The sequence below is a fragment of the Sapajus apella genome, unplaced genomic scaffold, assembly GCF_009761245.1.
Source record: "Sapajus apella isolate SASKATOON/1434 unplaced genomic scaffold, GSC_monkey_1.0 scaffold41, whole genome shotgun sequence".
Classification (NCBI taxonomy): domain Eukaryota; kingdom Metazoa; phylum Chordata; class Mammalia; order Primates; family Cebidae; genus Sapajus; species Sapajus apella.
This window is the reverse complement of record NW_022436981.1, coordinates 20,163,647-20,180,510: the sequence shown is the minus strand read 5'-3', so window position 1 is coordinate 20,180,510 and position 16,864 is coordinate 20,163,647.

The following is a 16,864-nucleotide window of genomic DNA, read 5'->3' as shown; positions in this document are numbered from 1 at the left end:
AATAGAAAGAAAGGGGAGGGACAGTCAGTAAACCCTAAAATGAAGATGGAGGAAAGGGATTTCTTTAGGAATTCAATTGCTGTTATAGAAAATGAGTTCCATGTTAGTGATTCAGATACAGTTTTTTTAGTTATGGCATAGAAAGGAGATACTATAGTAAAGAAATTAGATATTCACACTCTACTATAGCAAAACATTTCCAGAAAGCCTCCAAACTGTCTCATGGATTTAGGTAGGAGGTCATTAAGAATAGTCTTTAACAATCTGGGGTTAAGGTTTTCCTATCAGGGAAATATGAGTTAAATACTTCACTTGGGGATACAAAGCTGAACTCTTAACACTTGAGATCTTTTATTCCTTCTGAGGACTTTTGGTAAATATTGATGTCTCGTAAAGAGTTCTTTAACATCATAGAACAAAGAAGGAGGTCATTTATATATTGGATAAGGTTGAATTGCAATTGAAAATCTTTACATTTACATTTAATGTTCATGAAAAAATAAGCAAAAACATCTGCAAATCTCTGGGGTATGTATATTCAAGTATATTGTTAATTTTTCCATGTAATTTAAAATGATATTGAGAGTTAGGATCAATGAATATGCCAACAAAAACAGAGAATAAGTCAACAATAGTAAAATAAATAGTATTGTAAGCTATGGAAATGAGGGTAGTATTGGGGTTTAGGACAAGAACCAATCCAGGTTTTAAAGTTTTATTTATAGCACACAAATTTTGGATTAATTAGTAACTTTTTACATTGGGGTTTTTAATAGATAAAATAAATGTGTGGCAGGGGCTAGAAATGGAAATATGGAGCGCCCTTAGAAGGGGCCCTTCATAATAGGTTTGAGGCCTTCAAATGCATCATGTTTTAAAGAATACTGAGATAGTTTAAGGAGGGGCTTACAGGAATCTAAAAACTCTGCTTCCAAGATACAGCCTAACTCTTTAATTCTTATAGCTCAAACTGAGTCAGGATTGTGAGTATGTCTATAATGTAAAATTTTTCAAGAGCTTGGAGAATTGTGAGAGGGCCAAGAAAGCTGAGGCAATCTATTTCAGAGAGCGAAGACAGTAGAGTAGGGGTCTGCAACTTTCAGGGTTAGTCCCACAGGTGAACATTAAATAATATTTTAATTAGAAAGTAGGTCTATGGTTAATAGATAAACGAAGTGGATTTTAATAAAAAGCTTAATATACCTCAAAAATTCCCCACTATAATCCCTCAGAACGCACAAAGGATTGCAGATGCCATGCAGTCAGCTGGAGTTAGACTTGAGTAATTTCTTCAGACATTTTTAAGGTACTGTATGTCATTAGACCTTGATTCATTTCTTTGTTGTTTAGACTTTTGAATCTTTTACCCATCAATTTTAGTACAGAAAGGATTGTGTACTCTGAGGGATTACAGTGGGGGAATTGTGAGGTATTAAGGGTGAAGTAAGTGTTTCTGGTTTTTACCAGAAAGTGGTGAGGTGCTCATTATTTGCGATTATTATTTTCCTTAAAGTAGTTAAGAGTGTTTGAGGAGAAACATAAGCAGATTCCTTGTACTAGAGTCACTTTTCACCAGAACTCTGATGTTTGCTGGTGTTTTGTGTGTGTATTTGGGTGTGTGCGTGTGCGTGTGTGTGTGTGTGTGTGTGTGTGTGTGTGTGTGTATGTTGTTGTGGTTGTTTTGCCCTGATGGGGCATTTTTTTAGCACAATGCTCTTTTAAATATCTATAGATATCTCTATCTATTAAAAAATTTTGTTGCAAGATTGCCTTAAGATTTTATGGTGATTTTCCTCAAGTCATTTAAGTCTGAGTTATAAAATTACCATGTGTAAACTTAGCATCACCAGCCTGTACATCATAATGGTGTTGTCCTCAAGCATTCATTTCATAACAGGCATATTTTGCCAAAGAATGTGATGTTTTTAATAGCTTCTTTCAGTTCTGAACCAAGTCCATTAACAAAGATGATAACCAAAGCTGATATCATGCAGTCATCAAGAGTTTGACATGCATAGTTTTTTAGACATTTTCTAGGTGCTATATGTAATTACACCTTGATTCATTTCTTTGTTGTTTAGACTTTTGAATCTTTGACATATCAAATTTAGATGGGAAAGCCATCAGTGTGGAGTATAACAACATTTTTTCTAATTTCTTTAGCTCTGTTATAGGTCTTAGTGAAACTTTGATTTATTCATAGATTGTTATTAACTCTAACCATTTAGCTTTTTAAAAACATAAAGAGGCATCTCTAGATTCTAGAAAGAGTTGAATTAATTGGTAGAGGTCTGGGAATCTCATAGAATAAGCCTTAAGACCAACCTAAATTGTGTGGATTTTTTTCTATTGTTATGTGAGTTTGAAAATCCTTATAGCATAGAAATGATATCTATACAAAAGTTTTGAAATAATCTGTTGAAGAGAGGCTAAGTGGAGTCCTATAGCTATTTATCCTCAGAGTCCTAATACTGGAGAAACATGATGGAGGTCACAGGCCACCATAGGAAATTGAGAAACTGATGGGGTTGGGATGGGGTAATAGAGGGTAAATACAAGATGAGTCAGAACAAGATGGAGGGGGTGACAGAAAAACATTTGGAAGAACAGGAGGGAAAGAAAAGTCAAGTGTTCAGGGAAAGTAGATCTTAGATTTGGGGGAAAACAAGGAGTATCATTGGAAGAAGACTGATGGTTTTTGAGTGACTAAATAGCTTGTAATAAGGAATATTAAGATTGTTGAAGGGGCTGCTTGAGATTCGATTGGAAAAACCACATTTTGACTTCTTTAAAACCAAGAAAAAAAGATCATTGTTTAGCAGAAGTTCTAGTCCCCTGAGATTCAAGAGCTCTTCAAAGATAAACTAACTTGGGGAGATCCAGAAGTCTCAAAGTGTCCATTGCAATTCTAAATTACCCTTAATAGAATTTGCCATTTTGAAGATGTTGGACGGAATTAACGTCATAATGATGAAACCTCTAGGCAGCTGGAGTGATGGAAAGAGGGTATCTGGTAGATTGAAGGTAAACTATAAGAGGAATGAGATCAAGTAGAGAAAAAATACAGGAGGAAAAAGTAATTCCATGCACAGTCACCATCTGAAAGTCAAAGGGGTCTTTTGCACAATACTTGCCAAGGAACTGAAGAACTTACTCTAGAGAATCTCTGGGCAAGGAGTCTAGAAAAACAGAAAGGCTTCACCAAAGAGCCAGAATTTCCTACTTGAGAGTCAAGGAGTAAAATTCCACTTGAAAAGAGATAGGAAAACTCAAGACATATTCTCTGTTTACTAGAAAAAATCCAGGAAGAGTTCTACTCAACAAAAATAGTGAGAAAGTAAAACTCCACTCAAAAAAAAAAAAAAAAAACTTCTATGTAGGAAGATTCTCAATCCATATAAAAGACACATAAAATGTTCTGCTCAAACTGTAAAGAACAAGGAAACATCCTGATCAGACTTAAAATAACTGTGAAGAACTCCATTAAATATAATTAAAGCAAATTCTTGACATGCGACTTCAGGCAAATATGTCCAGAACGCTGGATTAAGAGTTGTTACTCATCACCATGGGTCCCTATTTCCCAAACCAGAAAGAGCAAAAATGGCCTGAGTAGCTGGTGTAAATAATTGGGTGAATACATCGAGGGCCAGGAAGTCATCAGCATTTCAAATGATTTAAGATACCAGAAACTGTCAGATAAAAATAAATCTAAGAAGTCAGTTTATTCAGAAGAAAAATAATTGAAATAAGAAAACTCCATTCCCGTCTTCAAGTCTCTCAAAATCAAACAGAATAAACATTTCTTCTTTTATGATAAAGGAAGGGAAATCAGAGATAAACAGACTATTTCCAGGTGAAGCTGGACAAGCAAGAGATAATGATCAAGACAAGCAAGAAAAAATGATAGGATAAGAATTTCAGTGTGTAAAGCTGATTTCCAGAGAATAACTGATAAAGGAGGCAAATGTTCACTTTTTTAGTGTTTGCTCAGGCTTGGGAAAAGGCAGAGTTCAGGGATCTGTAGGAAGAAGAGAAGATTAAAATTTGTTCAAGGCAATGCATATGGTAAGAAAATAGCAACTATGAACACAAAGTATTATTTTTGTTCTTTCTTTTTTTATGTAAGCTCTCCAGTTCAGTCAAAAGAGCCAGAACACCAACTGCCCTTGTCTGCTTGTGTTGCCATAAAGGAATACCTGAGGTTGGGTGATTTATAAAGGTTAACGTGGCTCACAGTTGTACAAGAAGCATGGAGCCAGCATCTGCTTGCCTTTTGATAGGGCCTCAAGCAGTTTGCACTCACAGAAGAAAGCAAAGGAAGGCAGATGTGTGCAGATGCAGATCACCTGGCAAGAGAGGAAGCAAAAGAGAGAGCATGGAGGAAGCTCCACGCTCTTTTCAACAGCCAGTTGTCTCAGGAACTAAGAGTGAGAATTCACCACTCCCTCAAGAATGCCACTAAGCCATTCAGGGGGAATCAGCCCCTATGATTTCACCAGTGCTTACTTCCAACACTGAGGATCAAATTTCTTTCTTTTTTTTTTTTTTTTAATTACACTTTAGGTTCTGAGGTACATGTGCAGATGGTACAGGTTAGTTACATAGGAAAACACATGTCATGGTGGTTTGCTGCATCCATCACCTTGACATCTACATTAGGTATTTCTCCTAATGCTATCCCTCCCCAGTGTGTGCACCCCCTGCTCTCCCTCCTCTGGCCCCCACCCACAACAGGCCCCAGTGTGTGACGTTTCCCTCCCTGTGTCCGTGTGTTCTCATTGTTCAACACTCACTTATGAGTGAGAAATAAAAGCTGCTTATGACAAACCCACAGCCAATATCATACTGAATTGGCAAAATTGGAAGCATTCCCTTTGAAAACTAGCACTAGGCAAGGATGCTCTCTCACACCACTCCCAGTCAACATAGTATTGGAAGTTCCTTCCAGGGCATTCAGGCAAGAAAAAAGAAATAAAGCAAATTCAGTTAGGAAAAGAGGAAGTCAAATTGTCTCTATTTGCAGATGACATGATTGTAAACTTAGAAGACCAATCATCTCAGCCTAAAATCTCCTTAAGCTGGTAAGCAATGTCAGCAAAGTCTCAGGATACAAAATCAATGTGCAGAAATTCTAAGCATTCCTAAACACCAATAACAGACAAACAGATAATATAAATGTTTTTCCAAACAGTTGGAAAAACATTTCATGCTCATGGTTAGGAAGAATCAATATCGTGAAAACGGCCATACTGCCGAAAGTAATTTATAGATTCAATGGTATTCCCATCAAGCTATCATTGACTTTCTTCACAGAATTGGGGGAAAAAAACACCTTAAACTTCATATGGAACCAAAAGAGAGCCCACATAGCCAAGACAATCAGAAGGAAAAAACAAAAAGCTGGAGGCATGATGCTACCTGACTTTAAACTATACTGCAAGGCTATAGTAATCAAAACAACATGGCACTGGTACCAAAACAGACATATGGACCTATGGATCAAATTTCATCATGAGACACAGTGGGACCAAACAAATCATATCCAAATCATAGTACCAACTTGTGTAATTTCTATGGTTGCCACAGTGATGAAAAGCTGCAGCAAATTGCTCTCCAACTTGACACATGCTGGTCTACCAGCACCTATCATCAGGGGTGATGGATGTATGGATTGTCCATGTCATGTACCTCACAAGCAAAAAGGTTGTTTATATGTCATCAAATGTGGGAAAATTCAATCTCAAAATTCCATCTACAAGTTGGCTTTTCTGAAGAAATTTCTAATACCGTTGACATTGTCAGTCAGGGTACTAGCAGAAAAGGTGAAACACAATTCTCATTTATGTGTTATTTTAATGAAGGGCTATTTATAGAGATGTAGGAAAATTTAGAGGTAACATATAACAATTTGTGTATATTGGCATAGAGAGACTTGTAACATTTATAGCAGTTACTACCCCTGGACATTAATTACCAAAGAGAATGAAATCATGGAATTATGAATATATCAGCCACTCACTGAAAGTGTAACAGGGATAATAAGAGAGGAGAAAAGAAAAAAATTTTTTTCTCCCACTGTCCTCCAGATTTCTTTCTGTGCCCACTTCTGAATAATTCTTAAAAGAAGTCGGAGTGCAAGGGATACTGAAAGATGTAGCCAGAGGTACCAGACTCCTGGAGCACAAAGCAGGGCACAAGAGGGCAGAAAATTGCTCTGGGTAGTTAATAATAGAGAATACCAGCATAATAGAAAAACTCTTCATATTTAACTTGTAATTTTTTGCCTGACATATTACTATGAAACATTTTCAAACAGAAAAGAGTTTAGAAGTATTGTAGTGTGAACAACAACATACCCAACATCTAGATTCTACAATTAACATTTTGATATTTTCAATTTCTCAGATGTCCACCCATCCATTTATATTATTATTCTTTATATTTCAAAGACTATTGCAAATGTCAGTACATTTTAATACTAAACAGCATGCTCAACTGTTCAACATTAAGCAGATCATTAACTACAGATCAATTTTTTTTAGATAAATTATACCTTCAATGAAAGAAATAAATCTTAAGTATAATAAACTATGGATTTTTTGAAACGTCTACACTGTGTAACTCAAAGTTTTATCAAGGCATAAAATGGCATTATCATCATCTTCAAATTATTTTAACTGTTACATAATCTTATTTCTTTAAAACAACAATTAAGAAAGGAAATGTTATCAAGAGTTAAAAACTAAACCAAGTAAAGTCAACTTTAGGAAAACATAGATTACATGTCTTAAAGCAATAATATTTACCAAAAAAATTGAAAATAAATATAGTTTTTTGGTTGTTGTTGTTGTGTTTGTGCTCTGGGGTGCATGTGCACATCCTCCCCTATCTCTCCCCTCCCCTCCATTCCCTCACCTAGCCCTATGAGTGTTGTTCCCTTCCCTGTTTCCAAGTGTTGTCATTGTTCATAACCCGCCTATGAGTAAAAACATGCAGTGTTTGGTTTTCTGTTCTTGTGTCAGTTTGCTGAGAATGATGGTTTCTAGATTCATCCATGTCTCTACAAAGGACACGAACTCCTCATGTTTTATTGCTGCATGGTATTCCATGGTGTATATGTGCCACATTTTTTTTTTCCATTCTATCATCAGTGGGCATTTGGGTTGCTTCCTGGTCTTTGCTATCATAAGCAGCACCACAGTGAACATACATGTGCATGTGTCTTTATAATAGAACGATTTCTAATCCTTTGGGTATATACCCAGTAATGGGATTGCTGGGTCAAATGAAATTTCTATTTCTAAATCCTTGAGGAAATGCCACACTGCCTTCCATAATGGTTGAACTAATTTATATTCCCACCAACTGTGTAAAAGTATTCCTTTTTCTCCACATCCTCTCGAGCATCTGTTGTCTCCAGATTTTTTAATGATCGCCATTCTAACAGCCGTGAGATGGTATCTCAATGTGGTTTTTATTTGCATTTCTCTAATGACCAGTGATGATGAGTATTTTTTCATATGTTTGTTGGCCTCATATTTGTCTTCTTTTGAAAAGTGTCTGTTCATATCCTTTGCCCACTTTTGAATGGTTTTTTTTTTTTTTTTTTTTTTTTTTTGTAAATCTGCTTTATTTCTTTGTAGATTCTGGATATTAGCCCTTTGTCTGATGGGTAGATTACAAAAATGTTTTCCAATTTTGTTGGTTGCCAATTCACTCTAATGATTGTTTCTTTTGCTATGCAGAAGCTCTTAAGTTTAATTAGATCTCATTTGTCTATTTTGGTTTTTGTTGCCATTGCTTTTGGTGTTTTAGTCATGAAGTCCTTGCCTGTGTCTATGTCCTGAATGGTGTTGCATAGGTTTTCTTCTAGGGTTTTTTTGGTGTTAGTTCTTATGTTTTAAATCTTTAATCCATCTGGAGTCAATTTTTGTATAAGGTGTAAGGAAGGGGTACCATTTCAGCTTCCTGCATATGGCTAGCCAGTTGTCCCAACACCATTTATTAAACAGGAAATAGTTCTTGATTATCAAAATCAAAAGATTTTTAATATTGACCCAAGAGTCCTGTTATGTTTCCATAGCAAGACCCTGTGTAGGATACATGGGCAAAAAGACAGGCAAAACAAGAACAAAAGTAGCCCAGAGCACCTCAGTAAATTAGCCTTTCTAGAGGTTAGTCATTTGTTTACTCTTAATGACAGTAAAACAGGATGAAAAGGATTATGAAACATAATTACAATTATTTTGACATGTTATGACTGCACATGCATGGTGAAGGAAAGCATTTTGTTTTTATTGTTTCCTCTCCTTTTCTGTGTTCTCTAAATTAGTAACTTGTCTTAATGAAAGAAATGTGAAATATTGATTCTAGACTTAGCCTCACATATTGCTAATATTCAAGGAAATACATTTTGAGAAACAAATAACTGAATGTTATAATCAAGAAAATCATCAATACTTTTTAAAGTATAATTTAAGATATTAGATTTAAATTATTTCTCATTACTCAGAAAAAAAATCAATAGCCAAGTTTAGCCATTTTCAGTGGGATAGATGTTGAGGAAATACCAGGTAAACATCCTCTATTTATCTTTGTTCAACATTCTTTTGAAGGGTAAACTAGATCACCTTGAATATAGATGAAGTATAGAAGATATAAATTTTTGGCCAAATTTGTAAAATGGACACATAACTATCAAGATTTCTTCATTCTCTCGTCAGTGTTTATGTTAGGTTACTAGGGTTGCCATAACAAAGTACCACACTGAATGAGTTAAACAATGTAAGTTTATTTTCTCACAGTTCTGGAGGTGAGAAGTCTGATATCAAGTTTTCAGGATGGTTGTTTTCTTCTAAGACCTCTTTCTTAGGCTTGTAGATGTTTATCTTCTCTCTGTGTCTTCACATGGTCTTTCCTCCCTAACTGTCTGTGTTTAATTTTTTTTTTTCCTGCAAGGACATCAATTGTATTGGATTAAGGTCTACCCTAATGACCTCATTTTAACTTCATTACCACTTTAAAGACTCTTTCTTCAACTACATTACATTCTGAAGTACTGCGGGTTAGTACTTTTAAACATATGAAATTTTGGGGAAAAAATTCAGCCCATAATAGCATCTATTGCCATTTAAATCTTACAGTTTACATGCCACAATAAATTAGAGAATATTAAGTAATTAATATATCTGCAGTTGTTAATTTTCTAGTATCACCCACATGTATCTTGAAACAGTTTCTCTATTATTTTTAATGCATGCACTCATGCACACACACTTACATGAACAAAGATATTTTCTGTTATTATCAAAGAATTCCCTTTCCCAAAATGTTTTAAAGTTTTTAATGCATTTTCTGAAAGAGTATTATTAAAACTCAATAAAAACAAAATCATAAGGTTATTAAATAAAGTGCTATGAAGTAAATAATTAACAGAACTAATTAAAGAATGTGGCCTGAAATTCAGAAAATTTATATTGTAGAAATCTGCTTTCAATTGAAGGTTCATGGAGTTGAGAAAAAAAGCCCACTGTTACTATTATCAAGATGATTGTTTAATTATTCACCACAATTTGAATGTACAGTATTTGAGTTAAGCATCATCACTTATGTGAAAGAAGCAAAATAGCTATCTCAAGAGATTAAATATAAAGCAAACATATATGTTCTCTTCTTAACTCATTGTGTTGTGCTGAGAAAATAATTAGGCTTTCAGTTCTCTTGAGAAAAAAATCTATATGTTCTCAAAGGCATATGGTTGAAGAAATTTTTATGCTGAATTAGGAAGCAATGCAAATCTCTCAAAACACTGGACCAAGAAGGTTGGATATGGCCTAATGAGCAGAGAGGAGGCGAAGGTGTGTTACATACAATATTTCTTAATATATTCAAACTATTCAAGCATTTGGCAATGATCAAATATTTGGAATATGTTTTCCCTATTTAAAAGAATAAACAACTACTTGGGTAAATCTTCTGTCAAAGGTTTTATCCGCACAAAAATAAGCATCCACATAGAATTTCATAGGAAATCTCCAACTCTTTTAAAATACATTTATAATTTTACATAGTGGTTTTTATGTATGGTTTTATCAAACTTTGGAAGTGAGCAATGTTATATAATTTTAGTTTTCTTTTTTTCTTACACCTCAAAATAATTTTAATAGAGAATTTCCTGAATTAATAATTTATTTCTTCATGCCACCAATATTTTCTCAGTTAATTATAAACAAAAAAATTCATATTCAACCTCAGCTATGTATGTTAAATCACCTACAGCATTTATCTCTATTGTTTGAAACACAGAAACAAACAATTCCCAGCTAAATTTTTGCTTATTTTTTGAGATAATTCTATTTTATTATAATATACAATTACAGTTCTGAAATAATGAATTTAAGATAAATATTGACTATAATATATCAAATGTTTATTGTAAATCCAATACATGATTTAAATATTCAGTTATTCAATTCTAATACAATATTTAGTGTAAATTTTTAATATAATATTTTGGCAAATTAGAGGATATTTAAAGGTCACTTTGTTAAAAAAACTATTGTTGATTCCTTATATTTTATCTTTTAGTAAAACTTTTAATTAATTTGATAGAAACTGTACTGAAATAGATTAAATGATTAAAGTTTATTACTTTAGGTTATAAAATATTAAATTGAATATTAAAGAAAATACATTAAGGTGAATTTCATATCAGTAAGGTTTATAACCAACCTTTATTTTCATCAGCTAATTGTTATTGAGAGTTGGAGTGGACAAGGTATGGTAATGAATCAGAAAGATCAGATCTCCAAATCCTAACTTTAATATATTTATCCATACATTTTCTTTCTCTCTTGAACAGAGATACTCCAAGAATACAGAGTCTGTTAGCCTATTTGATTAGCTCCTTCTCATTTTCATTTGCCTGGATTGTTCTACCTGCTGCTCCTGTATGAGTAGTAGCCTGACTGAATTCTACATGTATCTTTGCATAAAGCAAGAACTTTTAAGAGACATATTGGCAAGAGCAGTTTTAAGAAAGTACATTTTTAGAATTTTAACTTTTATTTGTAGTCCCTCCTGAACTCGAATTGCATTAAAATTCTCCTGTTGTCAAAGCATCATGCATATTTTTTTTCCATTCTCTTTCACAATCACCCTTCTCATACTCTACTAAAGAAAATGCACCTCTCATTCATCCTAAATCTTACTATAGTATATGCTCTGGGTTGTTAATAAAATCTCAGTGTGCCAAACAAAAGTAAAATTCAAAATGAAAATATTCAGTTGGTGAGCTGTCAAAAATCAAAGCATCTAAATTTGTTTTAGGGATTCTTCTCATTCTCTGCATTATACATTTATGTGTAAAGAGCAAAATAAGACTTTGGAAACTGGCTATTTTTAATTATTTTGGAATTTCATAATTTAGATTGCCAAAGAGGTGTACTTTACATTTTAAAGTGGTGCAGCAGGAGTGAAGAAAAGCCCTTCATTTACCCATTAGCTGTTATTAAAGAATGTAACAGTGATAAGAGAAAGTCCCATGATAGCACTGCATACAACACTGTAAATAAATATTGCAGAGGGTGGCAGTTCCTGTGCCTTATCTATGTTAGAATAGAGTATTTGTGATTTTGTTAAAAATCACAAGTTTTTAACAAAATGTTTAACAAAATTTGTGAGTTAGGGAGGATTCCCTCTTTTTGTATTGTTTGGAATAGTTTCAACAGGAATGGTACCATTTCCTCTTTGTACGTCTGGTAGAATTTGGCTGTGAACACGTCTGGACCTCGGCCTTTTTCATTGGTAGGTTATTAATTGCTGCCTCAACTTCAGACCTTGTTATTGGTATATTCAGGGTTTCAACTTCTTCCTGTTTTAGTCTTAGGAGTGTGCAAGTGTCCAGGAATTTATTCATTTCTTCCAAGTTTATTGGTTTATGTGCATAGAGTTGTTTGTAGTAATGTCTGATGGTAGTTTGTATTTCCGAGAAATCAGTGGTGATCGCCCCTTTATCATTTTTTATTGAATCTATTCAATTATTCTCTCTTTTCTTTTTTATTAGTTGAGCTAGTGGTCTATCTATTTTGTGGAACTTTTCAAGAAACCAGCTCCTGGATTTATTGACTTTTTGAAGGTTGTTTTTGTGTCTGTCTCCTTCAGTTCTGCTTTGATCTTAGTTATTTCTTGTCTTCTACTTGCTTTTGAGTTTTTTTTGATCTTATTCCGCTAGCTCTTTCAATTTGATGATAGCGTGTCAATTTTAGATCTTTCCTGTTTCTCATGTGGGCATTTATTGCTATAAATTTCCTTGTAGACACTGCTTTAAATGTGTCCAATAGATTCTGCTATGTTAACTCTTTCTATGAGACCAACATCATCCTGATACCAAAACCTGGCAGAGATATAACTCAAAAAGAAAATTTCAGGCCAGTATCCATGATGAACTTTGATGCAAAAATCTTCAATAAAATACTGGCAAACTGAATCCAACAGCACATCAAAAAGCTTACACATCACGATCAAGTAGGCTTCATCCTGGGGATGCAAGGCTGGTTCAACATATGCAAACCTATAAACATAATCTACCACATAAACAGAACCAAAGACAAAAAACACATGATTATCTCATTAGATGCAGAGAAGGCCTTCAACAAAATTCAACAGCCCTTTATGCTAAAAACTCTCAATAAACTAGGTATTGATGGAATGTATCTCAAAATAATAAAAGCTATTTATGACAAACCCATAGCCAATATCATACTGAATGGGCAAAAACTAGAAGCATTCCATTTAAAAACTGGCGCTAGACAAGCATGCCTTCTCTCACCACTCCTATTCAATATGTATTGGAAGATTAGTTATACAGAAGCAACCCACCTCTGGTAACGAGCTCTGTATTAGTGTCCCAGGGATGCCATAAAATATGACCACAATTGGGTAGCTTCCCATGACAGAATTTAATCTCTCATAGTTCTGAGACCAGCAATATAAAATCAAGGTGTCAGCAAGACTGTACTCTCTCAAGAGGCTCTAGGAGATAATCCGTTGCTTGCCTCTTCCAGATTCTGGTGATTGCTGATGTTCCCTGGCTTTTGGCCCATCATTTCAATTTCTTTTTTTATGTTCCATAGCTGCCTCTTCTCTGTATGTGTCTTCCCTCTATGTTTACCTAAAATCTTTACATTCCTGTTTCTTATAAAAATACATGTAATTGCATTGAGGGCTGCAGTTAATCCTTAAAATCCTATGTTGTCTCAGCATCTTTTTTGAATGCAAGTGTAACTCTCTCATATTGGAACCAGGGCTTGGTCATCCTTGACAAAGGTTTCCAGTTCCATATCACACTGAAAATGGCTCAAGCCAGTGGCCAGAGATAAGAACTTAGAGGCATCTCTCCAGCCCAGCAGACTAGACTCCTTGCTTTCCTATTGATTCCTTTAAATTGACCATTCACTCATTTGTCCACAAACTTAAAGTGACCCACACCCCATTCCCTTATACATACTAGAAGTTGCCTGCCACACACTTCTCTCTCCTTGCCTGACTTCATTCCTTCCTCATGTGACCTAGGGACCAATGACTGCTCTACTGACACATTGTGTCCTCCTTACCCAGAATCTGAAAGTAAAATCTTTTAGCTTGTTTCCTGCTGTGGTACACTAGATGTGTGGCTTCCATCTGAAGAACTAGGGCCTACTCCAGGCTGGGTTTTCCCCAGGATGTCAGACGGAACATGAAGTCAGGCTCCCAGTGTTAGAGCAATTGTCAGACAGGATAAATTGAACACAGGTCAGACAAAAGCCACAGGAGTGTCTGCCAGTATAAACAAGTTGGCCACTTGACAGACCCCCGGTCATGGTTTGGACAACTACACATAAAGCTGAGTGCTAGGTAAAGGAACTTTGATAAGATAGGGACAGTGTAAACACCCATGTCTAGGTCCCTTGTATTTCCCAGTAGGGTACGATTACTAGCTGCTCTGGTACTAGAACCCCAGTTTAGCTGAGGGCTTTCAAAACAAGGGCTCATCGTGGGGAGGAAAATATTATCCTCGAAATATCCTTGACGTAATCACATCTTTTGTGCATGTAAGGTTAATAGTCAAAATTTCTGGAGACTAGAATGTGAACATATATTTTTAGGGGCCATTATTTGGTCTAATAACAGGTTGTTTCACTCTGGATTATTTAAATAGGTTTTCAATGCAATGGACTAATTTATAAGAATGACACGTTTTCCTGATTAATTGTCCTGCTTCAAAAGAATAGCCGTTATTCTTATGGATTCTCTTGAACTATCCTCTCAGCCATGGAAGCAACTAGTTTTTTTCACAAGAAACAAAGAAAAAAACTTGGCAGTGTCTTTCTAAATATTCAAATCTGAAATCCTATTTCCATTTGGAAAAGAAAGAAAAATAAAGAAGGATTTTAGAGGTGTGATAGTTTGATTCGCTTTTTCCAGAATTGGCCCTTATCATCCCACAACTCATTCATAGACAGATTCTAGGTCATGTAATTCTTGTTTAACCAGGTAAGTACAGTCTAAGCTGTGACATTTTATAAGCATGTTTTTGTGGGGGTGAGGCAAAATTACTTCTTCACAGCAAGAAATAAGCATACATTTATTGTTTTCATTGAAAAGATATGTGCCATATTCTTTCTGTGAATATGTTGAAACACATTTGAGTATTACAGTCATTTTTAAACAGAATAACACAAAAGCATCTAAGTTAAAAAATATATAAAGGGAATGTTGAAAATAAGGTGACACAAAAATTGAAAACTCATAAGAATTATGTGTCCAAAAATAATTATAAAGGATTTATTTGCAAGTCACAAATATTTACAAATCTTGCTATGAAATTATTAACTGCTAGTATATACAATCATTACATTTTTGCGAAATGGCTAATGTACAGGGAAGTAATTGTTATATAACCAAGAATACATTATTTTTGCCATATTTCTTGCCTCCATTTCTAGAGTAATTTAAGGCATTTTACCTTCTATTGTCTGAGTGATTTAAGCAACTTAGTTAACAAGTGCTTTTTTTCCCCTAAACTTACACCATTTATTTTATTTCCTTATAATTTGTCTAAAGTGACCTACATAATAAAAAAAATAAAAAAAGTAAACACTATTTTTAATGTCAAATATAAACATTGGGTATAAAATTCTAAATTAGCTTTATATGTTTTCAGTGATATTCACAGTATAATTTGAATCAAAACCTTACATTTGTGTGCTTGATAATAGCCTGAAATCATACTCATTTCTGACGCAGCAGGTTTTAGATAGCCCTGTAAAAACCAGAATATCATTACTTCAGGCAAGGTGACAGGGATAATCGCTTTCTATAATTCATGTTTAATACCTGAATGCCAGGGAGGAATCATGTCCTTGATCCAAAATTTTTAACCACACTACATTATCTGCCCTCCAGAAAATATTGGTGAGAATTACTAGAGTGACTTCAGTATAAAAAGGCTGTATTAGATTTTTGTCAGCTTTTGAAAATGTTGTAATTCAAAGTAATACTTGAACTGCTAACATGCAATACAGAGTTTATAGCTTCTCACAGTAGTAAGTCTCTTAGGCAGTCTAGAAGTCTGATGAGATCTTTTATCTGCACCTTTTTGTCAAATAAAATGTCACCTCATGAAACAGAAGTTGGAAGCATTTAGAATATAAAATTTAGTTATGTTTTTATTTTAAAAACTTGGTTTTAATATATATGTGTTTGTGTGTTTTCACTGAAGTTTAATTGTTCATTTTGTCACTGGTGATATTTTGTCTGAAATGATATAATTTAAATTAATGTGCTCAATTTAAAAAGTTAAAAATGAGGAAGCCTCCATGTATAATGCAATCTTGCATTTATTTTTTAACGTGTCGTGTAAATAACAATAGATCCTGTCTATGTATAAATCCTGCCCTCACCACATAAATAATGCATCCTGCTCTTACCATTTAAATGTGCACATGCATGTGGTGTATGCGTTTTATAAGTCACATTTTCCTTCTTTTCCTGATATTTCCAAAGGAAGAGAATCATTTTTCTTTTATTTATGGACTAACTTGAGCAATTATTTTGCTAATGATTTTAGAAACTTTATCAGGTCACATTAAACTATAATATTCATCCATTATTTAGCTTACTGATGCCTATCTTTAGAAATTTCTCCTCTTGCATATTCCTTTAAACTTCTGGCATTTGAGTTGCATATAGAGCATAAGTGATTCAGGAAAGAGTTGTTCTTGCTCTGGCCCATGATAATTGGAATTTGTCAATTCTTCCCAATATGGAATTTGCCCAGTGTGCTCTGTTGTGCATAGCAAATAAAGAACAAGGACAAATAATTAGTAATTCTTGTTCCAAGGAGATTCATTTATTTATTGAATGTTTCTAGGTGCTGGAATATATCACATGCAGATACAAATCTCTGCTGCAATGAAGTTTGTATTTTTGTGGGAGGAGATAAATTTACAACAAATAAAGAATAAACACAGTAGTTTACATAGTGTATTAGAAATTGATAAGTGTAAGAAAAAAAAAAGTAGAACCAGCCTGTAAGTGGAGAGAGATGGGGTGAATCATCTAAGGTCAGGAGTTTGAGACCAGCCTGACCAACATGATCAAACCCTGTCTCTACTAAAAATATAAAAATAAGCTGGGCACCTGTAATCCCAGCTACTCAGGAGGCTGAGGCAGGAGAATCACCTGAGCCTGAGAGGCGGGGGCTGCAGTGCGCTGAGATCACGCCATTGTACACTAGCCTTTGTGGCAGAGTAAGATTCTACCTCAAAAAAAATTGTTGTGTTCTGGTTTTTCCTTACTAAGAAACTAAGAAGGTGGCATT